Source organism: Marmota flaviventris, chromosome 15 (genome assembly GCF_047511675.1).
Source record: "Marmota flaviventris isolate mMarFla1 chromosome 15, mMarFla1.hap1, whole genome shotgun sequence".
NCBI lineage: Eukaryota > Metazoa > Chordata > Mammalia > Rodentia > Sciuridae > Marmota > Marmota flaviventris.
Genome location: NC_092512.1, coordinates 72,388,833 through 72,412,185, shown reverse-complemented (window position 1 = coordinate 72,412,185; position 23,353 = coordinate 72,388,833). Strand labels below are relative to the sequence as shown.

At 36.2% G+C, this 23,353-nt stretch overlaps 1 pseudogene; it reads left to right on the top strand.

Moving 5' to 3' along the window:
- Positions 1-742: 742 nt before the first annotated feature.
- Positions 743-22,566, top strand: LOC114090605 (tRNA pseudouridine synthase Pus10 pseudogene; annotated as a pseudogene).
- Positions 22,567-23,353: the final 787 nt, after the last annotated feature.

Below are 23,353 nucleotides of genomic sequence, written 5' to 3'. Positions count from 1 at the left end.
CATCTGAGGGAAGGGGCAGGTAAGGCTGTGATATGGCTCCAATCGCACTATTTGGAATGGGAGGAGAGTGGACATGGAAGAATTCCTGTTGGCCTTTGGGAAGTTTGGAATCAATTTAGGAAATTAATATAGACACCCCAGAACATTTGGACAGTAGGATGTAACAAACTTAAATCTGTAAGCAAGCAGCTTGTATGTTTGCAAAGCATTAGGAAAGTAATTACTTAAAAGGCAAACTATTTCGTATTCATTTGAAACAACCCTTATTCCTGAGCTATTATGAAGCAAATCCTGAAGTGTTTTCTTTCCAGAAATCATTAATTAAAGCCTGCAAGTGCATACAGTTACAATCCTTGCAATGTAAGAATTAGTAGAATACAACAGTCACTAATATGCCATTATGTAAAAATGTGAATGTGTAACCGATGTGATTCTGCAATTCGTATGTGGGGTAAAAATGGGAGTTCATAACCCAATTGAGTCAAATGTATGAAAGATGATATATCATGAGCTTTGTAATGTTTTGAACAACCAATAAAAAAATGAAAAATATAAGAAGAAGAAAAAAAAAAGAATTAAGTCTAATCAACCAACCAGTCAGTAAACTAAAAGATAGGTGGAGAAAGCCTGATTTTTAAACTCCGTTTATTTCTGAAAACAAACATCAAGCCAAGTTGGTTCTGAACAATTCTGCAACGTTCACAAATGCAGAGAGCTCTTGTTTCATGGGAGAGATAGTCAGATGGTTCCCACAGCAGCTGGGCTCCACGCTAGTGCTGGTCTCACCATCCCTGTGATAACTCCAAGGGCTCTTGAGCTGTTCTCGCAGTTACCAGTCTTTAGGTGAGACATTCTCTTGGCTATCACACATGTGCATGTTTACCAATCCATTTAGGTTATCTTTGGAGGATTTTCAATGGGTGAGTTTTGTAAGAATGTGGTGGGAGGTGCATACCATGGTAGAAGTTCTTAGATTTTGTAGAAAAGAAAGTTTCATCTCAGGTATGAACTATGAGGCAGAAGATGCCAAAAAATGTTACTCTTAAGGCATGATTTAATTAATGGTGAAAAATGTAATTAGTAAATATGTAATTCTGACTCCTCAATTAGGGTGATGCCAAGAGAAAAAATATATCAAGATATCTATGGTTTAAAAATGCCTCTTGTTTTTATTATATTTTATAATAAACCTAATAATTATGATCACTGTAAAAACATGTATATTATTTTAAAAATGAGAAAGAAAGTAAAAGTCTCCACTTCTAATTCTTAGGGAACTCTGCTTTTGGAGATATTTCCTTTCCAGGATATTTTATGAGCATATGCACACAGCAGGACCCAAAACACTTTTAAAAAATTGGCTCTGATTTTGTGCCACTTTTATTGTAGCTTACTTTCACTTTACCTTATGTACTTTATATATTGAGATTTTTGCAAATTATTATTTTTTCAAGACATGATTTTGAAAATCTACATAAATATTGATTCTACTTTCTGATTGTCTTTCAATCGCTAAATTATTTTTTAGATAAGTTATATTTAAATTAGCAGCCCCAGAAAATTGTAATCTTTGGACACTCTCATCACCACTGGATATGATGACTTAGAAAACTGATTTGTTGGTGGACCTAAAGAACTGTATTGTTCCCTGAATTTGCACTTCGAGATTAATATTAGATTGTGCTTCCTGGTTTTTGCTTGTTATTCTCCTGTATTTCTTGCTCTTCTGTCTTGTCCTCTGCCTATTCTTTACTATGACAGTGATGTTTTCCCTGTGGATGGAATTGAGTTCTTTATACATTAATTCATTGCTGTATTTTTGGCAAATATTTTCTCCACTTTCTTTCTTTGGAATTTTTTTAATTTTTTAATTTTTGTTTTCCTTTTGGACATGTAAATGCAAATTTTAAAATTTGGACACACAAATTTTAAAACTTGTAGGCAATCACACCTATCATTCTTGTTTTTTTTTTTTTTTCAAAAAATTCTTATTAATTTTATGCCTCAAAAGTCTTTTCTTCTGTTAAAGTAAGATATATGTTAGACTACACATTCTTTTATAGGTTTATGCCTTTATTATTATTTTTATTTATTTATTCCACTTAGATGGCATGAAGCAAAGTTATAAGCTGATTTAAAAATTAGTTTCTCCAGTCATTACATAATTCTATTTTTCCCAGTTGACTTTTTCTTCTTTAAATCATAAATAATATTAAATTATAATTAAAGTCCACTTCTGAACTTTTTGAATTATTTATTAATTTCATGCCTTTTCTTATATCAGTACAATACTGTCTTAATGAATGAAGATTAGTAATATATTTAATTTACTGTGAACACTCCTCTCTCATTAGTCTTTTGAAGGTTTTTTTCAAAATACTTACCTGTTCTTACTTCAGAAAAATTTTACCTATTTCCCAAAAATAACAAGATGTGATTTTAATTAGTATTATTTGAGTAGTAAAAGTTGCTTTGGGAAGCATTCATACCTTTTTAATTTTTATGTTTTACTTCCACATATGACTCTTCACTTACATTCTTAAATCTTTAAGCAAAATTTTGTGCTTTACTTTTATAGATCCTCCACATTAAAATTAGCATCTTTTTCTTATTCTTTTACATTCTTCTTTAGTATTGTGAATAGCATAGTTAATCTATTTTTATTTTTAAAACTTTAAATTATTTTTAATAAACACATAATGATAATAAGGGGCACAGTGTAATAATGTGTATGTATGCAATATTAACTATTTTACTAATTGCTTATTTTATGCTTTTATCAGGAAAATTATTGATATTTAGATGTTTTTCTAAATCAGCCACAATATATCTTTAAATATTTCAAAATCGCATTGCTATTAAAAATGGTATAGTTTGTTTCCTTTTAAAGAAAACTTAATTAGACTTATTGTTTTAAGCTGCTAGTGACCTGGCTGTCCTGATTTTGAATTTCTATCATATGGAAAGTTTTATGCTGGTTACATAAAAGCTGCACAGATTTTTTCCATTCTCAGCCCTGTCCCATGGTAGCTATATGCCACTTTTGAATAATAAACTTTTAAATTAGAAGCACATAGTAATCCCACAGAGTCCCTCTGGCAACATCTGCATATTGATAAACAAATATTTTGGTAAGAAAGAATCAAGTGCTCAAGATGGTAGAATCTTAGTGAATAGAGCATTTTCTGTTGACCTAATAATATATATTATGAACACAGTTTTGGGCAATATGGTATTTTCTGCCTTATATAGGTCCAGAAATTGCCTCATGCGATATGGACCATGAAATCCACAAGGGTACAAATCATTATTTTCACCAGGGGCAGAAGGTGGCTGATGCAGAATGATCCTAAATTTGTCATAAGGATACTGGCCCTAGTCCTAAGGGAACCGAAGGAGGTTTTGTGGGAAATCCCCGAGGCAAAACTTGGGCTTTGCACTGATATAAATTTACCTTTTATTTCCAGCATACTAACTCCATGAACTTGGTTTAACCCAGTGTGTCTTAACCTAAGCTGCAAATTAGAGTCACCTTAAGAACTTTTAAAAATATTGTTTCTTGGGTTCCACTTCCAGGATTTTTTATTTAGCTTTGAGTTAAGACTTAGACATTGGAATTTTATAAGTTCCCTAGTTGATTCCAATATGCAGTCAAGGTAAGGATCCTTTGGAAACTCTGAATCTGTTCCTTTATCAGCAAAATGAGGAGGCTAACATTGATAAGGTGGTGGTGAAAATTCAGCGAGAAATAAGAATTCAGCTACAATTGCATCTAAACACTTTGTAATAAATTCTAGATGTTATTATGATTAAATTTTGGGCTTAGAATGTTGCCCAAAGTAAATGCTATGATAGGAAGAGCCATCTCCAAAATATTTAAGACATGACACCCTACACTCATGCAGGAATAGGATGCTCTGATTTTTGAGAATCAGAGAGGAATCCTGAATGTGCACACCTACTCATATTTTTCAGGAATTTTGCCCTGGTCATTTTTCTGATTATCTCACAAAACAGTTTTGCCTTTTGGGATCTCAAAATTACTCCTTATTTGTTTCATTACTAAAAGAAAATAAGGAGAAAATGTGTTTTCTTTTAATAATATTTTATACTTGACAAGAACATACTAAGCTCATTTAGGCATAAATTATTTATTTAATTCCAGTTCCAGCTTTGCTTAAATAAAGGCTTAAGCTCTTCAAATTCTTAGAAATTTGACACAAGTCGACCATGAAATTTTTGACTAAGAGGTGTAAAACAAGACTCCTTCTAAGTAGCAGATACTCAAATTCTTGGTAGACCAGGGGATAATGAGAGAAAGACATTGGCAGATAAAGGCAGTCTGCTTCAATATTCAATGCTAGCATGAAGTCTATGGCTCTTCCTTTACTTGTCATGGTCTGTGTGACCTCTCAACATTTCAATCCGCCTGCCTTTGTGCTTATTTGAAAAACCATCTGCAATAATTCAAATGCAATGACTTTCTACATGTATATGTAAGTATATGTGTGTGTATGTATATATATAGAGAGATAGATAGATATTGATAAAAGACATATTGCAGGCATCTTTTTCCATATGGTGCTAGCAATTTGGATTTTGTAGCAGTTTTTATAACTTGTCAGCTTACCACTAAAATGTCAGAACCTGTGAGAATAAAACAACTTCTATTTTAGGTGGTGGATTCATTTGCTCTGATCTTTCAACCAGAAAAACTGACTCTAAAGGCCCCTTTTATTCTGAATGAATGTAACTTTCAGTTCACTACTACCTTTTCAGTTTATTAAGGCTAAGAGTGTTCCAGTATCTCTTCTCTTTGTTCACTTACTGACATTTATTGAACATGTGCCATGAGGGGGAGGCTGTCACCACAGTTAACAAACTGACCTTTATGGCAATGGAAACCAGTGTAAGAGAAACCACAGTAAAAAGAAAGAAAAAAAAATTCACATCGCTAGAAGAAAGTGTCTCTAAGCTAAGTAAAGATGCACCTAGTTTTTAAATCAATTCAAAAAATCTGAGCAAAGGCAGCATAGAAAATTAATAAGAAAATTAATAAATTTGCTTTGATGCTGGCTTTTAAATTAAAGCCACATTTATAATCTTTGGGTGGTTTTGAAATGCCTGACCAAACTTACTGGAAAAACTTTCAAGTGTTTTTACACAGCAATACTTTTATATTTCAGACATGCCAATGCCTTTTCTCACATTTCCCTAGTCTACTAAGGGGTTGGATATCTTTTTTTTTTTTTTTTTTTGTGGTATTGGGGTTTGAACCCAGGGATGCTTTACCACTGAGCTACATCCCCAGCACTTTTTATTTTGTATTTTGAGGCAGTGTCTCACTAAATTGCTGAGGTTGGCTTTGAACTTGCAATCCTCCTGCTTCAGCCCCCTGAGTCACTGGGATTACAGGTGTGCACCACTATGCCTGAATTCCTATTCAGTTGGATATCTTACTGTCATTTATGCCTCATATTGACACATGACCCATTAATTCCAGGGCAGTTGTTTTATAAAGATACTTTATTTTAGAAACTGACCAGTTTTGATTATTACTAGTCTGAATAAAGAGAATTGTTTGCCTAAATGTTAACTTTTTATAGCAATTTCCTATCATTTATTCAGGAGGAAGAGAATGTCCTCCCCAAATCATCATTAAAGCATCACATTGAATTATGATAGTTTTTTCAACTCAACCATATTTCGAATAATATAAGAGACCAACTACTAAGACTCTTGGAAATCTTTCTTCATTGATTTGACTTGAGTAAAGGAGACTTGAAAGTAGGCAGCCTGGAGAGATAATACTTGATCAGGATGTGTCAGAATCTGGGAGAGTCCATTTTCCTGGGATGGCCCTAACTTACCTCTTAAGTATAAGAACTGGGAAACTGGGGTGGTTGATTAGAGGTTGGCCTATGAGGATCAGTAACACTGAAGGTCTCTCTTCTTTTTCAGTAGGCCTATAAAGTCTTGTGTCTTTAATTCTAGGTAATTTGCTCAAACTGGAATCATTTGTGGTAATTTAGATTTCAAGGTGAGGATAGGGTACATCAAGTTTCAATCAAAAGACAACTAGCCACAGATTGAAGATTGATAATTTTTCAAGGAAATAAGAGCTTTCATTCTGTCAGCTTAATTCATGGCACATATGTGACCAATTCCCAATAATCTAAAATCTGTTTTTCAGAGTTCAGAAAAACGTGAGTTACTGTAAATTATCCACAGTCTCAATAACAGAGCTATGATCTGGTGAATTTGGGGGTCTTGTTGATTTTCTACTTTATATAAGTGGAAGAGACATAGACATAGGTGTCTTCATGTCTCTGACAAAGGCATAAAACTCTTTATTTTACTAGTAATTACCTATTTATAAAGATGCTTAGAATATTTATTATGCCTAATCATAGAGCCAATTCTCATTTAATTGTGTTTTCTGTTAGTTTTAACCCTGTGTTGTTCAATATGTGAATCCCTAAGTATATGGAGCTTTTGAATAATTGGAAATTTTAGTGTCTAGTCTGAACTATGATGTTATATAATATGGAAGCAAAATACATTTTTGAATATTTAGCATGAATAAAAGTATAAAACACTTATCAATAACTTTAAATTACATTCTGAAATAGTATTTTGAATATATTGGTTAAATCAAATGTATTATTACAATTAAATTCATTAAAAAAATCAGAATAATGGAAAATTCAAAATTGTGTACATGACTTATATTTGTCCTTTGCATTATATTTTTAGTGGGCTGTGCTATTTTAACATAGGTTATGATATAAATTGTTTTTTCTTAAAGACCAAGAAAGCTGTAGATACTCAAATGCTATTTATTAGCCTGAGCAAAATGGCTTAGAATTTCAAAATTTTCTTTATTTTAATAATAGACAGTAAAAAACTTGAGAAAATGGAAGTTTTAAATTTAGGGGTATAAAAAGTTGTTAACAATATAATTAGAGTTCAAAATATCTTGTTTATTCATACAGCTAACATTATTGAGCATCTACTATGGAAGTGCCCAGCATTAGGCACATTGAGCAAATTTGACAGTGAACGAGACTCAGATTTTATCTTTACAGAGTTTTCAGTTGACCAGTGTTATAAATGTTCTGAATTGAAAACTACAAGTTGGTGAAGATAGTACTAAAAATACAAAGTTCAGAACAGTGATGGGGGATCATTTAGAGAAGGCAGTAAGCAAAGGGCCCTGGGTGGAAGTCACCTTATTTTTTTTTAATGTTTTTATTAGTGCATTATAGTCTTTCTGCAGTCACTTTAGTTTAAGAGGCAGGTTGTCTCCTTCCTCTCTGTTTTAAATTAACTCATTTTGTTTTTCACATTAAAACATATGGGATTAGAATACTGTCACTCAATGTTCTCTGAAAGTTTACAAATGATAAAATGAGTATAGAGTTTACTTACCTTCTGACAAGTTCTGTAGTTGGACTCCTGGCAGATTAGTTCACGAGAATGAAAGCAGCTGGATAAATACTCCCTCTGAAATTCTGAATTTTTCTGGTTCCATTAATAATTAAAACACTACCAAATACAGAACTTACATGGCAAGTCTTCTTGACAGGCTGGCCGAGAAAGGTCCATTAATCACAGATGGTTAGTGACACAGGCTTTGGAATCAGATAGGATTTGAGGTTTGGGGGACTTTGGGAGAGTTAATGAATGAACTCTTGAATCTTAGCTCCTTCATTTGTAAAATCAAGAAAATAGTGTCCAAACCAGTTTATGAGGATAGAATGAAATAATATATGTAAAATGCTTAATACAGTATTGGTATACAGTAAGTGATAATTGTTTTCCCATGTTCTAAATATTTATTTATCAGAAAGAAAATGTTAAGTGAATTAAATAAAAGTCTTTTTTAATGAACAAAGTTACACTTATATAATTCTACAAGAGCAAAATAGTAAAAAGAAGAATGCATAGATGATTTTTAAGCTGAGGGTCTAGGAGTGAGAAGTGGTTTGCTTTGATTAGATTTTCAGAGTAGAATTTTTGAATTAATCTCTCCTTTTCACCTTTTGAGAATTTAGTGCCATTTCTGTCTCCTGGGCCTGGAGTTTTCTTGGTAGAAAGTTTCAAATAATGGGTTTGAGTCTTAAAATAGATACAGAACTAATCAGGCTTTCTTTCTACTGTCAGTTTTGGAAAGTTGTGGTTTATAAGAAATTCATTTACATTGTCAAAGATATTGACAAAGTTATTTAAATATTATTTTACTCTCATTTTAATACCTATAATATCTCTTGTAATTTTTTTTTCATTCCTGATACTGGTGATTCTTTTTTTAATTATCTCTCTCTTCCTTGTTCCTCTCATTAGATTGATACGTTTTGCATTTTTATCTATAAAGATCAATATTTTGGCTTTGGAATTTCTTTATTCTTCATATTTTCTATATCATTGCTTTGTACACTTCTTTTCATTATTTCCTTACTTCTATTTTGTACTTCATTTGCTCTTTTTCTAGCTTCCTGTATGATAAGCTTCAGTTATTGATTTTAAACCTTTCTCATTATCTAGCATAAAACTTTATATATTTATATATTTCCCACTAATTGCTACTTTGCTGTATTATATCCATTTTAACACATTGTGTCCTAATTATTATTCAGTTAAAATCATTTCTATTTTGCCTAATTATTTCCTTATTGATACATGCATTATTTAGAGGAATGTTGCTCTGTTTTCAATATTAGAATACATTTCACTTCCTCTTGTTTTAATTCCTAGCTTGAGGCCATTGTGGCCATAAATATTCTGTAAGATTTTAGTTTTTTTTTTTTTTTAATTTATGGAGACTAGTTTAATGGCCTACTATATGGTATATTTTAGCAAACACTTCATGTCCATTTTGTAAACATGGATTTTTATATTTTTATTTGTTGGGTAAAGTTTAATGGAAATGTTTAGTTGATTAATAGTGTTTAATATTCTATGTCTTATTGATTAATTTGTATTTTTTCCTTATCAATTAGAAGTATGTTAAAATCTTTATGATTACATATTTTTCTATTTTTTCATTTAGCTTTTAAATTTTTGCTTTATATATCTTGAAGTTATTTTCTGGCTAGGTTCATATTTATTACTTTTTTGTTTTCCTGATGAATTAACTTTTATTATTAAGAAATAACTCACCTTTTCTCTATAATTTCTCTTTTCTTAAGATTGACTTTGACTCATTAATATAGCCACACTCTTGGCTTTTTATAATTAGATTTTGCAGATTTTAAACTTTTTTTATTCTCTAATGAATACCAGTATAAGGCTTAGTATGTCAAGTTTGTTTTTAAAACTATCATACAATTGTTGTCTTATTTTTAAATCATATCTTTCAAAAAATATTGATTCATTTACATTTAATGCAATTATTGCTATGGTTAGATTTAAGTCTATCATCTTGCTATTTGTTTTCTGTTTGTTTTTCCTGGGTTCTTTTAATCTGTTAGTGACCGATTCTCTCAGTTTTCATTTTGTCTGAGATGTCTTTACTCTTTCTTTTGTGGAATATTTCTTTATTGGGTATAGAGTTCTAGGTTGACAGATTTTCTTTTAGCTTGCTAAAGATGCTTTCCACTATCTTTAGTTCTCATTCTCTTTTTTGTAAGAATCCAGTCATCGTTATTAATTTTGTTTTCCTAAGTGTAATGCATGTTTAAAATTCTTCTCCTTTATCTTTGACTCTTGGTAGTCTGAGTTTGAGATGACTGCACACAGTTGTCTTTGTGTTCAAACTTTAAGGGTTTGCTGATATTCTTGGATCTATGAGTTGATACACAGCCTCAGTTTTGGCAAATCTTGGCCTTTATGTCTTCAAATAGTGTCACATTCTTTCCCATTTTTCTTTTTTGAGATTCTATGTACAGAATCTTAATGTCATCCATTGGGCTTAAGTCATGTATATCTTTTAATCCTAAATTAATTTTTTTAGAGTATCATTTTTTTCCTATTGAAATTCTCCTCTTAAAAAGCATTTTTTCTAAACTATTTTCATATTCATAATAATTATGCAAAAATTCATATCTGGTAATTTGAACATGTAGGTGATAATGAATATGCTTTTATTGGCTACTTTTCATTGGTTATGGGTTGTATTTTCTTGCTTTGCATTTTTTATTATGTACTAGACATTGTCTATAAAACAGTAGAAAACTGAAATGGATGCTATTTTTTATCTCAGAAAAACATTGCCCTTTCTTTTAACAGGATGGGGAAAGTTTCCTTTAATTTAATGCCAAATTGAGTTTTCAGAGCAGAGCCTTTACTTTTGTTCAGTTCACTTCTAATTTTAAGTATTTGGAGGCTGGAATTAGTTCTTCTATTCAGGAAGGTTTTGGGTCTAAGCACTGAAAGATTTTGTGTTTTTTCTCTGCTTCTTAGCTTCATTCTCTTTCCATGATGCTGCTTAGTCAGAAAAAGTCTCAGGGGGACAACTTACCAATGACAGGGAGTCTTTAACTTTTTATGCTTCCTCAGATGTCCAACTAACTTGCCAACTCATGCTTGGACTTGAAGAATTTTAGTAATCTCCTTTTTACAGCAAAGGTTTCAGTTTTTACCAGTCCCATGGCTCTCCTTGGTGTCCTAGGCTATGCTAATACCTCTAGAGATGAGAGTGAGCCATGGTTTCCGCTTGCTTAGGAAGGATTCATTATTCTTAGAGCATAATTCATTACTTGTCTCCAAGCATTTTAGTAGCTTACAAAGAAAATTTTCAGTTTTGGGTTCATTCTATGATTTCTCATTGTTAAGTGTGAGTAATGATTTATTGGTAATTTCTACATCTTAACCAGAGAAGGGATAAGAGAAATGCTTAGTTTTCCTGGAGGGATCAGAATTTTGGTGTGCAAAGATCTTGAAACTTTTACTATAATCATATACAATGTTTACTAACAATATGTTATTTGGCTTGGGAAATTAAAAACAAAAATTCCATCTTTGTAATTGTATTATTATTGTATATCTTCTCACCTAAAAGAGTTTCTTATTTTATAAAATGTAGTAAAATTGGATTTGATAGACTAAAATGTCATTCAAATATCCTAGGAATAATCTCTTCCACACAAACTTGATGATGCTCTATATGGCAAACAGATCAAACATTAGATGATTCTATAGATGTCCAAATATGGTCTAAGATGTGAATGGCAATCCTTGACTTGTAAAATATATTGCTTCTCTATATCTCATAGGACAGTAATGAAAACTCAGTCATAACATATGTGAAGTGTTTACTATAGGAAGAGGTTAAAATGAATTTTTTACTTTCCTTTTGATTAATAAAATATTTTAATGATACTCATTTCATATTTAAATACAATTCTATTTTAAGACGTTTTAAACTGCCAATTGTTTCTCTATATTCACAGCATGGTTTTTTTGGGGGGCGGGGGGGTTACTTTTACTTTTAGTTTTATCAATTTAATATTGTATTTATAAAGTAACTGAGACCATGGTGTTTTGGAGCCAGACTGTGAAGACAGATTATTTGATGTGTAATCTCCAAAGAATATAGACAACAAAGTTTGTCCCATAAATGCTTTCTGGATATGACAATAGATCATATTTGAAAATAGGTTTGAGATACAAATGAATTTGAATTTTAGACCTAAATTCTCACCAAAGAGAATAATGTTGCAAAAATAGACAAATGGAACTAAAACTTATCAAGTTTCTACATTAAATAACTATGGTATAAACAATATCTCATTTGATGAGATTGAGCCTATCATAATTGTACCATGTTTTATATTAAAAAAAGCAATGAGGTTATATGAAGATCATTAGCATATACTGAGACAAGATAAGTTATCAGCAAAAATTTGAAACCTAATTTAAAAGCATGATACCTCAATCTAAGTTCATATTTTGGGGGAAGGAAAATCCAGAAAATTGGCTTGAAGTATAATCATTATTTTCTGAATCATGAAACTCAGTAGCTTCAAGGGGATAAGTGAAGAGTATGATAATATTCTTTCTGTGAATTAATTTTTCATCAAATTAGAACTGACAGGTGTTTTGTGCCATGTAGACTCACTAAATTCTCATTTGAATGAATTAATATACCTTTATTGTTTGTACTTACAGGCATTTATACATGGAACAATTTTCATCTATTTATTTGAATTTTCATCCTTTTTGATATCAGATTATATTATATGGATTACAAAGTCCACACCCTTTCCAAAATTTTTCCATGATTTTGGGGGAAAATATTTTGTAAATTCAAGTATAACCCCAGAAGGAACATTTCTTGAAGGCAATAATACATACCAGAGTGTGTTCTCACACAGAAACTTAATAACAATTATTGAATAACCCAATCTGACCAATAAACTCCTCAGGTGGTGCTATGGCTTAGATAAATGTCTCCCAAAGGCCCATGTGTTAAAGACTTGGTTGCCAGTCTATGATGCTCTTGGGAGGTGGCGGAACTTTCATGATGTAGAATTTAGTGAAAAGTGGCTAGGTAACTGGGTGCATGCCCTTGCAAGATATATGGTGTCCTCAGCCCCCTCCCATTTATTTTTGTTTCTGGCTGCCTTGAGCTGAGCAGCTTCCTCTATCATGCATCCCCACCATGATGAACTACCTCAAAGCAGTAGACCCAAAGCAGTAGGCCAATTGCTTTGGGTCGGAAACTATAACCATGAGCCCACCTAAACTTTTCCTACTTACAAGTTGTTTTTCTCGGGTATTTTGTCACAGTGATAAAAGCTGACTGACATAGCTGGTAAACAACTTGACAATAGGAAATGTGATTTGCCACCCCATCTTTAGAACTCAAAATTATGCTGATGGCATTCAATAGGATTTCATTAAAAATTATATTTAAGTAATAAGTATTCATTGGCTCATTAAATTTAAGAAAATGGAGTTGTAAAATATAAGGATGAATTTTAAAATATGAATAATATGAACAGTTGATATTTGTTATAGACATATTTTTTGACAAGCTTTGGGTTCTGTTCTTCATATACATATTTTGTAAATAACTACCATAGAATAGAAGTCTACCAATTGTAGGATAGGGAAACAAGTCCTGGCTGTATTCTAACTGGTTAATAAGTATCATATTTGGGACTTGAAGACTTGTCATGCTGATTTCAAAACCCTCATAATTAACTTATTTTTTTTTATTGTTGGTTGTTCAAAACATTACATAGTTCACACTTTGATTCAAGTGGGTTATGAACTCCCATTTTGACCCCATATACAGATTGCAGAATCAAATCACATCAGTTACACATCCATTGATTTACATATTGCCATACTAGTGTCTGTTGTGTTCTGCTGCCTTTCCTATCCTCTACTATCCCCCCTCCCCTCCACTCCCCTCTTCTCTCTCTACCCCCTCTACTGTCATTCATTTCTCCCCCTTGTATTATTTTTCCCTTTCCCCTCACATCCTCTTGTATGTACTTTTGTATAACCCTGAGGGTCTCCTTCCATTTCCATGCAATTTCCCTTCTCTCTCCCTTTCCCTCCCACCTCTCATCCCTGTTTAATGTTAATCTTCTTCTCATGCTCTTCGTCCCTACTCTGTTCTTAGTTACTCTCCTTATATCAAAGAAGACATTAGGCATTTGTTTTTTAGGGATTGGCTAGCTCCACTTAGCATAATCTGCTCTAATGCCATCCATTTCCCTGCAAATTCTATGATTTTGTAATTTTGTTAATGCAGAGTAATACTCCACTGTGTTTAAATGCCACATTTTTTATCCATTCGTCTATTGAAGGGCATCTAGGTTGGTTCCACAGTCTTGCTATTCTGAATTGTGCTGCTATGAACATCTTATAAGTACCGCGCGCTAACCGATTGCCCGACTGGAGCTCCTGCTATGAACATCGATGTAGCAGTGTCCCTGTAGCATGCTCTTTTTAGGTCTTTAGGGAATAGACCGAGAAGGGGAATAGCTGGGTCAAATGGTGGCTCCATTCCCAACTTTCCAAGAAATCTCCATACTGCTTTCCAAATTGCCTGCACCAATTTGCAGTCCCACCAGCAATGTACAAGTGTACCCCTTTCCCCACATCCTCGCCAGCACTTGTTGTTGTTTGACTTCATAATGGCTGCCAATCTTACTGGAGTGAGATGGTATCTTAGGGTGGTTTTGATTTGCATTTCTCTGACTGCTAGAGATGGTGAGCATTTTTTCATGTACTTGTTGATTGACTGTATGTCCTCCTCTGAGAAGTGTCTGTTCAGGTCCTTGGCCCATTTGTTGATTGGGTTGTTTGTTATCTTATTGTCTAATTTTTTGAGTTCTTTGTATACTCTGGATATTAGGGCTCTATCTGAAGTGTGAGGAGTAAAGATTTGTTCCCAGGATGTAGGCTCCCTATTTACCTCTCTTATTGTTTCTTTTGCTGAGAAAAAACTTTTTAGTTTGAGTAAGTCCCATTTGTTGATTCTAGTTATTAACTTTTGCGCTATGGGTGTCCTATTGAGGAATTTGGAGCCCGACCCCACAGTATGTAGATCGTAGCCAACTTTTTCTTCTATCAGACGGTGTGTCTCTGATTTGATATCAAGCTCCTTGATCCATTTTGAATTAACTTTTGTGCATGGCGAGAGAAAGGGATTCAGTTTCATTTTGTTGCATATGGATTTCCAGTTTTCCCAGGACCATTTGTTGAAGATGCTATCCTTCCTCCATTGCATGCTTTTAGCCCCTTTATCAAATATAAGATAGTTGTAGTTTTGTGGATTGGTTTCTGTGTCCTCTATTCTGTACCATTGGTCCACCCGCCTGTTTTGGTACCAGTACCATGCTGTTTTTGTTACTATTGCTCTGTAGTATAGATTGAAGTCTGGTATCGCTATACCGCCTGATTCACACTTCCTGCTTAGCATTGTTTTTGCTATTCTGGGTCTTTTGTTTTTCCATATGAATTTCATGATTGCTTTATCTATTTCTACAAGAAATGCCGTTGGGATTTTGATTGGCATTGCATTAAACCTATAGAGAACTTTTGGTAATATCACCATTTTGATGATGTTAGTTCTGCCTATCCAAGAACAGGGTATATTTTTCCATCTTCTAAGATCTTCTTCTATTTCTCTCTTTAGGGTTCTGTAGTTTTCATTGTATAAGTCTTTCACCTCTTTTGTTAGGTTGATTCCCAAGTATTTTATTTTTTTTGAAGATATTGTGAATGGAGTGGTTGTCCTCATTTCCATTTCAGAGGATTTGTCGCTGATATACAGGAATGCCTTTGATTTATGCGTGTTGATTTTATATCCTGCCACTTTGCTGAATTCATTTATTAGCTCTAATAGTTTCTTTGTAGACCCTTTTGGGTCTGCTAGGTACAGAATCATGTCATCTGCAAATAGTGATAATTTAAGTTCTTCTTTTCCTATTTTTATGCCTTTAATTTCTTTCGTCTGTCTAATTGCTCTGGCCAGTGTTTCGAGAACTATGTTGAACAGAAGTGGTGAGAGAGGGCATCCCTTTCTTGTTCCAGATTTTAGAGGGAATGCCTTCAATTTTTCTCCATTGAGAAGGATGCTAGCCTGAGGCTTAGCATAGATTGCTTTTACAATATTGAGGTATGTTCCTGTTATCCCTAGTTTTTCTAGAGTTTTGAACTTAAAGGGATGCTGTACTTTGTCAAATGCTTTTTCCGCATCTATCGAGACGATCATATGGTTCTTATCTTTAAGTCTATTGATGTGGTGAATCACATTTATTGATTTCCGTATATTGAACCAGCCTTGCATCCCAGGGATGAATCCTACTTGATCATGGTGCACAATTTTTTTTATATGTTTTTGTATCTGATTCGCCAGAATTTTATTGAGGATTTTTGCATCTAGGTTCATTAGAGATATTGGTCTGTAGTTTTCTTTCTTTGAAGTATCTTTGTCTGGTTTAGGCATCAGGGTGAGGTTGGCCTCGTAGAATGAATTTGGAAGTTCTCTCTCTTTTTCTATTTCCTGAAGTAGCTTGAAAAGTATTGGTATTAGTTCCTCTTTAAAGGTTTTGTAAAACTCTGCTGTATACCCATCGGTCCTGGGCTTTTCTTAGTTGGTAGTCTTTTGATGGTTTCTTCTATTTCCTCAATTGATATTGGTCTGTTTAGGTTGTCTATATCCTCCTGACTCAATCTGGGCAGATCATATGACTTAAGAAATTTATATATGCCTTCACTATCTTCTAATTTATTGGAGTATAAGGATTCAAAATAATTTTTGATTATCTTCTGTATTTCTGAAGTGTCTGTTGTGATATTGCCTTTTTCATCCCATATGCTAGTAATTTGAGTTCTCTCTCTTCTTCTCTTCACTAGCATGGCTAAGGGTCTGTTGATTTTGTTTATTTTTTCAAAGAACCAACTTTTAGTTTTGTCAATTTTTTCAATTGTTTCTTTTGTTTCGATTTCATTAATTTCAGCTCTGATTTTAATTATTTCTTGCCTTCTACTTCTTTTGCTGTTGTTTTGCTCTTCTTTTTCTAGGATTTTGAGATGAAGTATGAGATCATTTATTTGTTGTTTTTTTCTTTTTTTAAGGAATGAACTCCAAGCAATGAATTTTCCTCTTAGAACTGCTTTCAGTGTGTCCCATAGATTCCGATATGTTGTGTCTGTGTTTTCATTTATCTCTAAGAATTTTTTAATTTCCTCCTTGATGTCTTCTATAACCCATTGATCATTCAGTAATCTATTGTTCATTCTCCAAGTGATGTATGCTTTTTCCTTCCTTCTTTTATCGTTGATTTTCAGTTTCATTCCATTATGGTCAGATAAGATGCATGGTATTATCTCTACTCCTTTATATTGTCTAAGAGTTGCCCTGTGACATAATATATGATCTATTTTTGAGAAGGATCTATGTGCTGCTGAGAAAAAAGTGTAACTGCTTGATGTTGGGTGGTATATCTATATATGTCTATTAAGTCTAGGTTATTAATTGTGTTATTGAGTTCTATAGTTTCCTTATTCAACTTTTGTTTGGAAGATCTGTCCAGTGTCGAGAGAGGTGTGTTGAAGTCTCCCATGATTATTGTATGGTGGTCTATTAGACTCTTGAACTTGAGAAGAGTTTGTTTGATGAACATAGCTGCACCATTGTTTGGGGCATATATATTTATGATTGTTATGTCTTGTTGGTGTATGGTTCCCTTAAGCAGTATGTAGTGTCCCTCTTTATCCCTTTTGATTAACTTTGGCTTGAAATCTATTTTATTTGATGAGTATGGACACTCCTGCTTGTTTCCGAAGTCCATATGAGTGATATGATTTTTCCCAATCTTTCACCTTCAGCCTATGTATGTCTTTTCCTATCAAATGCATCTCCTGTAGGCAGCAAATTGTTGGGTCTTGTTTTGTGATCCATTCTACTAGCCTGTGTCTCTTAATTGGTGAGTTTAAGCCATTAACATTTAGGGTTATTATTGAGATATGGGTTGTTCTTCCAGCCATATTTGTTTATTTCTGTTACTAAACATGGTTTGTTTTCCTCTTTATTTCCCCCCACTTTACTGTCCTACCTCCCAATGTTGATTTTCATTCTTATTTTCCATTTCCTCTTCCTGTAATGTTTTGCCGAGGATGTTTTGAAGAGTTGGTTTTCTATCTGCAAATTCTTTTAACTTTTGTTTATCGTGGAAGGTTTTAATTTCATCTTCCATCCTGAAGCTTAATTTCGCTGGATACACAATTCTTGGTTGGAACCCATTTTCATTCAGTGTTTGAAATATGTTATTCCAGGATCTTCTAGCTTTCAGAGTCTGTGTTGAAAGATCAGCTGTTATCCTGATTGGCTTACCCCTAAATGTAATCTGCTTCCTTTCTCTTGTAGCTTTTAAAATTCTCTCCTTATTCTGTATGTTGGGCATCTTCATTATAATGTGTCTAGGTGTGGATCTCTTATGATTTTGCACATTCGGTGTCCTGTAGGCTTCTAGGATATGGGATTCTGTCTCATTCTTCAAGTCTGGGAAGTTTTCTCCTATTATTTCATTGAATAGATTTCTCATTCCTTTGGTTTGGAGTTCTATACCTTCCTGTATGCCAATGACTCTTAAGTTTGGTCTCTTGATGTTATCCCATATTTCTTGGATGTTCTGCTCATGGTTTCTTAACAGCCTTGTTGAGCTGTCTATGTTCTTTTCAAGATGAAACACTTTGTCTTCTTTGTCTGATGTTCTATCTTCTAAGTGTTCTACTCTGCTGGTAGTATTCTCAATTGAGTTTTTAAGTTGGTTTATTGCTTCCTGCATTTCTAGGATTTCTGTTTGTTTGTTTTTTATAACCTCTATCTCCCTGTATATTTGATCCTTTGCTTCCTGGATTTGTTTGTGTAATTCATTGTCGAAGTGATCTTTCATTGTCTGATTTTGCTGTCTAATGTCTTCCTTGATACTCCAGATCATCTGAAGCATGTATATCCTGAATTCTTTATCTGACATTCCATCTGCTGCAGCTGTTACCTCTTCTAAAGTTGAGTTGACCTGCATTGCTTGTGGTCCTTTCTTTCCTTGTCTTTTCATACTGCTTGCGTTTCTTTCTGCTTGGTGAAACTGTTGTGTTTTTGAAAATTTTCCCCCCTATATATTTATATTGCTCTTGTATAGTTGAAAAGTCTCCCTTGCAGGGTCGGGCGGCGGTCTGCCTACCTTGCAGGCGCGGGTGGCGGCTCTGCTCTGCCCCTCCTCCAATTGGTGTGAGGTGTCTACCACGCCCGCGGACCCCTGGGCCTGTCCTGCTGGTCGGACACAGGTCTGCCTACCTTGCAGGCGCGGGCAGCGGCTCTGCTCTGCCCTTACTCCAAATGGGGTGTCGTGACTACCACGCCGGCAGGTCACTGGGCCTGTTCCGGGAGCGGGCGGCGGCTCTGCTCTGCCCCTACTCCAATTGGGGTGATGTGTGTACCACGCCGGCAGGCCACCGGGCCTGATCCGCTGGTCGGTTACAGGTCTGCCTAACCTGCAGGCGTGGCGGCGGCTCTGCTCTGCCCTCCCTCCAATTGGTGTGACTTGTCTACCACACTCACGGACCGCTGGGCCTGTTCCGGGCGCGGGCGAAGGCTCTGCTCTGCTCCTACTCCAATTGGGGTGACGTGCCTACCACCCTGGCCGGTCGCTGGGCCTGTTCCATCGGTCGGTCGCAGGTCTGCCTACCTTGCGGGCTCGGACGGCGGCTCTGCTCTGCCCCTACTCCAAATGGGGTGATGTGTCTGTCGCACCGGCAGGCCACTGGGCCTGTCCCGCTGGTCGGCCGCAGGTCTGCCCACCTTTCGGGCACGGGTGGCGGCTCTGCTCTGCCCCTACTCCAATTGGGGTGACGTGTGTACCACGCCAGCAGGCCGCTGGGTCTAATCCGCCGGTCTGTCGCAGGTCTGCCTACCTTGCAGGCGCGGGCGGCGGCTCTGCCCTGCCCCTCCTACCACTCCCGCGGACCGCTGGGCCTGATCTGCAGGTTGGTCGCAGGTCTGCCCACCCTGCCGGCACGGGTGGCGGTTCCGCTCCGCGCCCACTCCAATTGGGGTCACGTGACCAGCACACCGGTGGGGCCTGATCCGGGCGCAGACGAAGGCTCTGCTCTGCCCCTACTCCAGTTGGGGTGACGTGTGTACCACGCTGGTACGCCGCTGGGCCTGATCCGCCAATCTGTCGCAGGTCTGCTTACCTTGCAGGCGCGGGCGGCGTCTCTGCCCTGTCCCTCCTACCATGCCCGCATACCACTAGGCCTGTTCTGCAGGTCGGTCGCAGGTCTGCCCACCTTGCGGGCGCGGGTGGCGGCTCCGCTCCGCCCCCTGTCCAATTGGGGTCACGCGACCACCACGCTGGCGAGCCGCTGGGCCTGCTCCAGTCGCGGGCGGCGGCCCGGCTCCTCCCCTCTGGCTCCACAACAAAGCAAGAGAGACTCGGGTGTCTGTGACTCACCTTCCCTACCAGGAGACCAACTGTTTCTGTCACCGCTGGTATCGATGAAGTTCTCTCCTCTGCCGCTTTCTGATGACATCAGATCTCTGCCATGTTGGTATCCTATGCGAATGGCAGCATTTCGTTCCCTTTGCCGGGTGACCAAAGCAACGGGTGAGTCCTGACTGGCCCTCACAGGCCCCGTCTCGGTCCTGTTGCCACTGCCCATGAAGGCTCGGTTTGTAGTTACCTCCACAGTACTCAGCAGGACCCGGACAGAGAAGCAGTTTATGCGAGCCCCTTAGCCCTGGGGCAGAGCAGTTCCGGGAGCCGGAACTCGGCCGCTCCGTGCTCGGTGTATGCTCTGATAAGAGCAGGCTCCAAGAAACAGTTTCCGCGGGTTATTTAGCACTGAGCCTGAGTAATTTGTCTGCAAGCCGCAGGCGAATGGCAGCCTGAAATTACCTGTTCTATGGCTGAATGAGCTGCGATCAGTGGAAAACAGGGATGGTGACGTCAGCTTTCCAAGATGGTGGCCGCTGGCCTCCTCTGTGGTCTGACCGGTGTGGAGAACCGAATTGGACTGCTTCCTTCCCCCATCTCGAACCCAGAATTCAGCACTGAGTACGGTGCTTGCACGGCTGGCAGAAACTGCAGCGCTGTATCCCTGCGTAGCTATCTCCTCGTTTCCCAGCGCGCGCCGCAGACTCTAGCCGTGGGGCGATTTGCTGAATAAGCAGTGTGACTCTCCGTGCGACAAATCTCTCGCTTTTGGGTCCCCGTAGCCGATCCTCATGCGATGGAAATCCTTCCTCCAGGTTCCGGAGCACCCCACTATTGCTGGAAATTCCTAACAAGATAGCCTTTAGCCGTCCTGACTCGTCATTCTCCCACACAGTGACGTGGCACACGGGGGCAATGCACTCCCCTCACCGCCATCTTCCCTCTCTCCGTAATTAACTTATAATGCTCTAATTCCTGGGTTTTCAGTTTTGCTTTGGCTTTCACCAACTGTCAATTTTAGAACACATCATATACTTTGGCACCATGTGTTATTTATAAAATGGGAGATCTATCTACATGTTACAATTGTAGTAAGGGTTAAAACTTAAAAGTTCATCTGAATGTTAGGCTCTTCCTCTTGGAAGAAGTTTTTAAATATACTACTACTGAGAAAAATAAACATGTGATCCAGTTGTTTCTCAGTACAAAATACCTGTCCAAGAGGTATTTTCAGATTCTATGGGAATGAATTTTTCATGTACCTTACAAACTATAAGAAATAGAACATGAGATTAATAATCTGAATCAAAATGGAGAGGGTAGGTTCTGCATTATTGAAGATGGAAGCATTATTTCCAAGAGCTCAAATTTAAATCTATGCAATATTTGCCAGGAATTCTGTAATAGAGAGTTCATTAAAATATTGTGCCAAAAGGTTGAGCCCTCTGGGTTTTAATTCACCAACTTGGTATTTTTAGTCCACTTCGCCAATCCCCCCAACTCAGTTTTCTGTCTCTAAGACAGAATGTTGTGTGGTTGCTGGTAAAACAGGAAATGAAATGTAGAGGCTGCTGGTGAAAGAAATGACAGAGCTGAACATAACATAGCCTACAAATTGACAACTAGCCTTCTGTTTTCAGAGGATCGGAATGTTCCCATTGATGTAAAAAGCTCATTTTATATGAGTATGGTCTTTGCTCATCAAGAACAGTTGAGGATTGCTTCTTCTTTCTCAGTGTAATTCCTCAGGTTGTTTCAAACCCGTCGAAACTCAGCAATCAGTATTCATTGGAATGTAGTTATGAAAGCTTTGAATAAGAGGAAAGAAGAGGATTTCTGTGAGCAGTTTCCTTGTCCTCCAAACTTACCAAGAGTTATATGCTTTGTTCCTGAAATTGAATATGCTCATGGTGCTGTTTTTGTGGCTGGGATATATAATAAATATGCTAACTTCTGCAAACTTCTTGTATAATTGATGGGGTAAGGACGCTGGAATCATCAGTGAAAAAATTAATTTCAGATCATTTGTTGACATTATTAAAAGCAGAGAGTAAATTTTTCATCCTCTGGAAAAGAAGCTATAGATAAGAGAACATTAGGGAATTGGAGGCCCTTCACAATTGAGCCAGTGAATCTCAAACAGTGCATTTCTCTTCACAATAAATTAAGGAATTTTATCCAGAAATTAATAAGTCACAGAATAATAAAATCCAGGTATGGGACTTGCAGCTTGTCACAAGGGAGGCAATAGGAAATATAAAAAAATAAAAGACCAAGACCTATGGTGCTTTAATATGAACATATAGAGCAATAGAGGTAAAAGATATTGAATTCCTAAATGATATAAACTTCATAAAGATTGACCATAAAATACCTCTGCAGGTGGTCCTTCACCAAAGGTCCTTGGCTGTGAGAACTCACTTGTATTGTTTATTCCATGGAGACATTCTATATCAATGTGCATCGTTTTTGCCTCTATATGTAGATTCAAGATGGAACATACATCTTGTACATAAAATCTTGTACATAAAAAATTTGGAGAACAAAGCTGAATATTGGCTCTCTGATAAATGTGGTTGCTTACAATCTTGAGATGAACGTGGATTCTATACACATTGACTGGCTAACTGGTCTGGATGACATGCTCCAAATTTTGAGACAATAGGGTTTTTCTGTGGATATTTTTATTTTATTTTATTAGATGAACATCCACACAGCATAAACTATAAAGTGACTATTTATTCATCAAAATGGTACTTTGGAAACCATTTGGATGATGTCCATCTGTGGTATTTTTCTTTTAATTTGTTATAACATCTCAGGATCTCTGTATAGTTTTAATTTTCATTCTCTCTCACTCCCACAAAAAACTATGAATAATGAAACAATCTTTCCTCTTAATTATTTCATTTAGAGGGTTATGGAAATAGGAAACATGGTCTGTTAATCTAAGTTATAATTCCTTTCAGCAAGAAATTGTCCCTCCATAAGACACATATCATCTTTAAAATCATGTCCTAAATTTTTAAATTATCTGAAAAAAAGTTATGTCTAGAAAAACAAAAACTAAAAAGTTAATCCATAGAATATTTTGGTTTCGTCATTCAAGTTGATGTCTGGAGGTAGGACTCCCATATGGGTCCCTTAAACCCTGGATGGCATATTATTCTTCTATATTATGTTTAGAGAATGTAAACTATCCAGAAAAGTCCAGTGGTATTTAGAAAAGATGGACTCAGCATCTCTGTAACAAATACTTTGAGCTTTATCTATAATATATTCAAATAGATGCAGTGTTGTCCAAGAGACTGCAAGATACTTAGATGGAAAAACAGAACCCTAAGAGAAAACCACCAAGAATGAAGGAGTTATGTACTTGGGTGGGCTAGACTGCATGTCTGAGGAGTGAGGTATAGGAAGATGTCTGTCCCCAATCATGACACCAGTGTCCC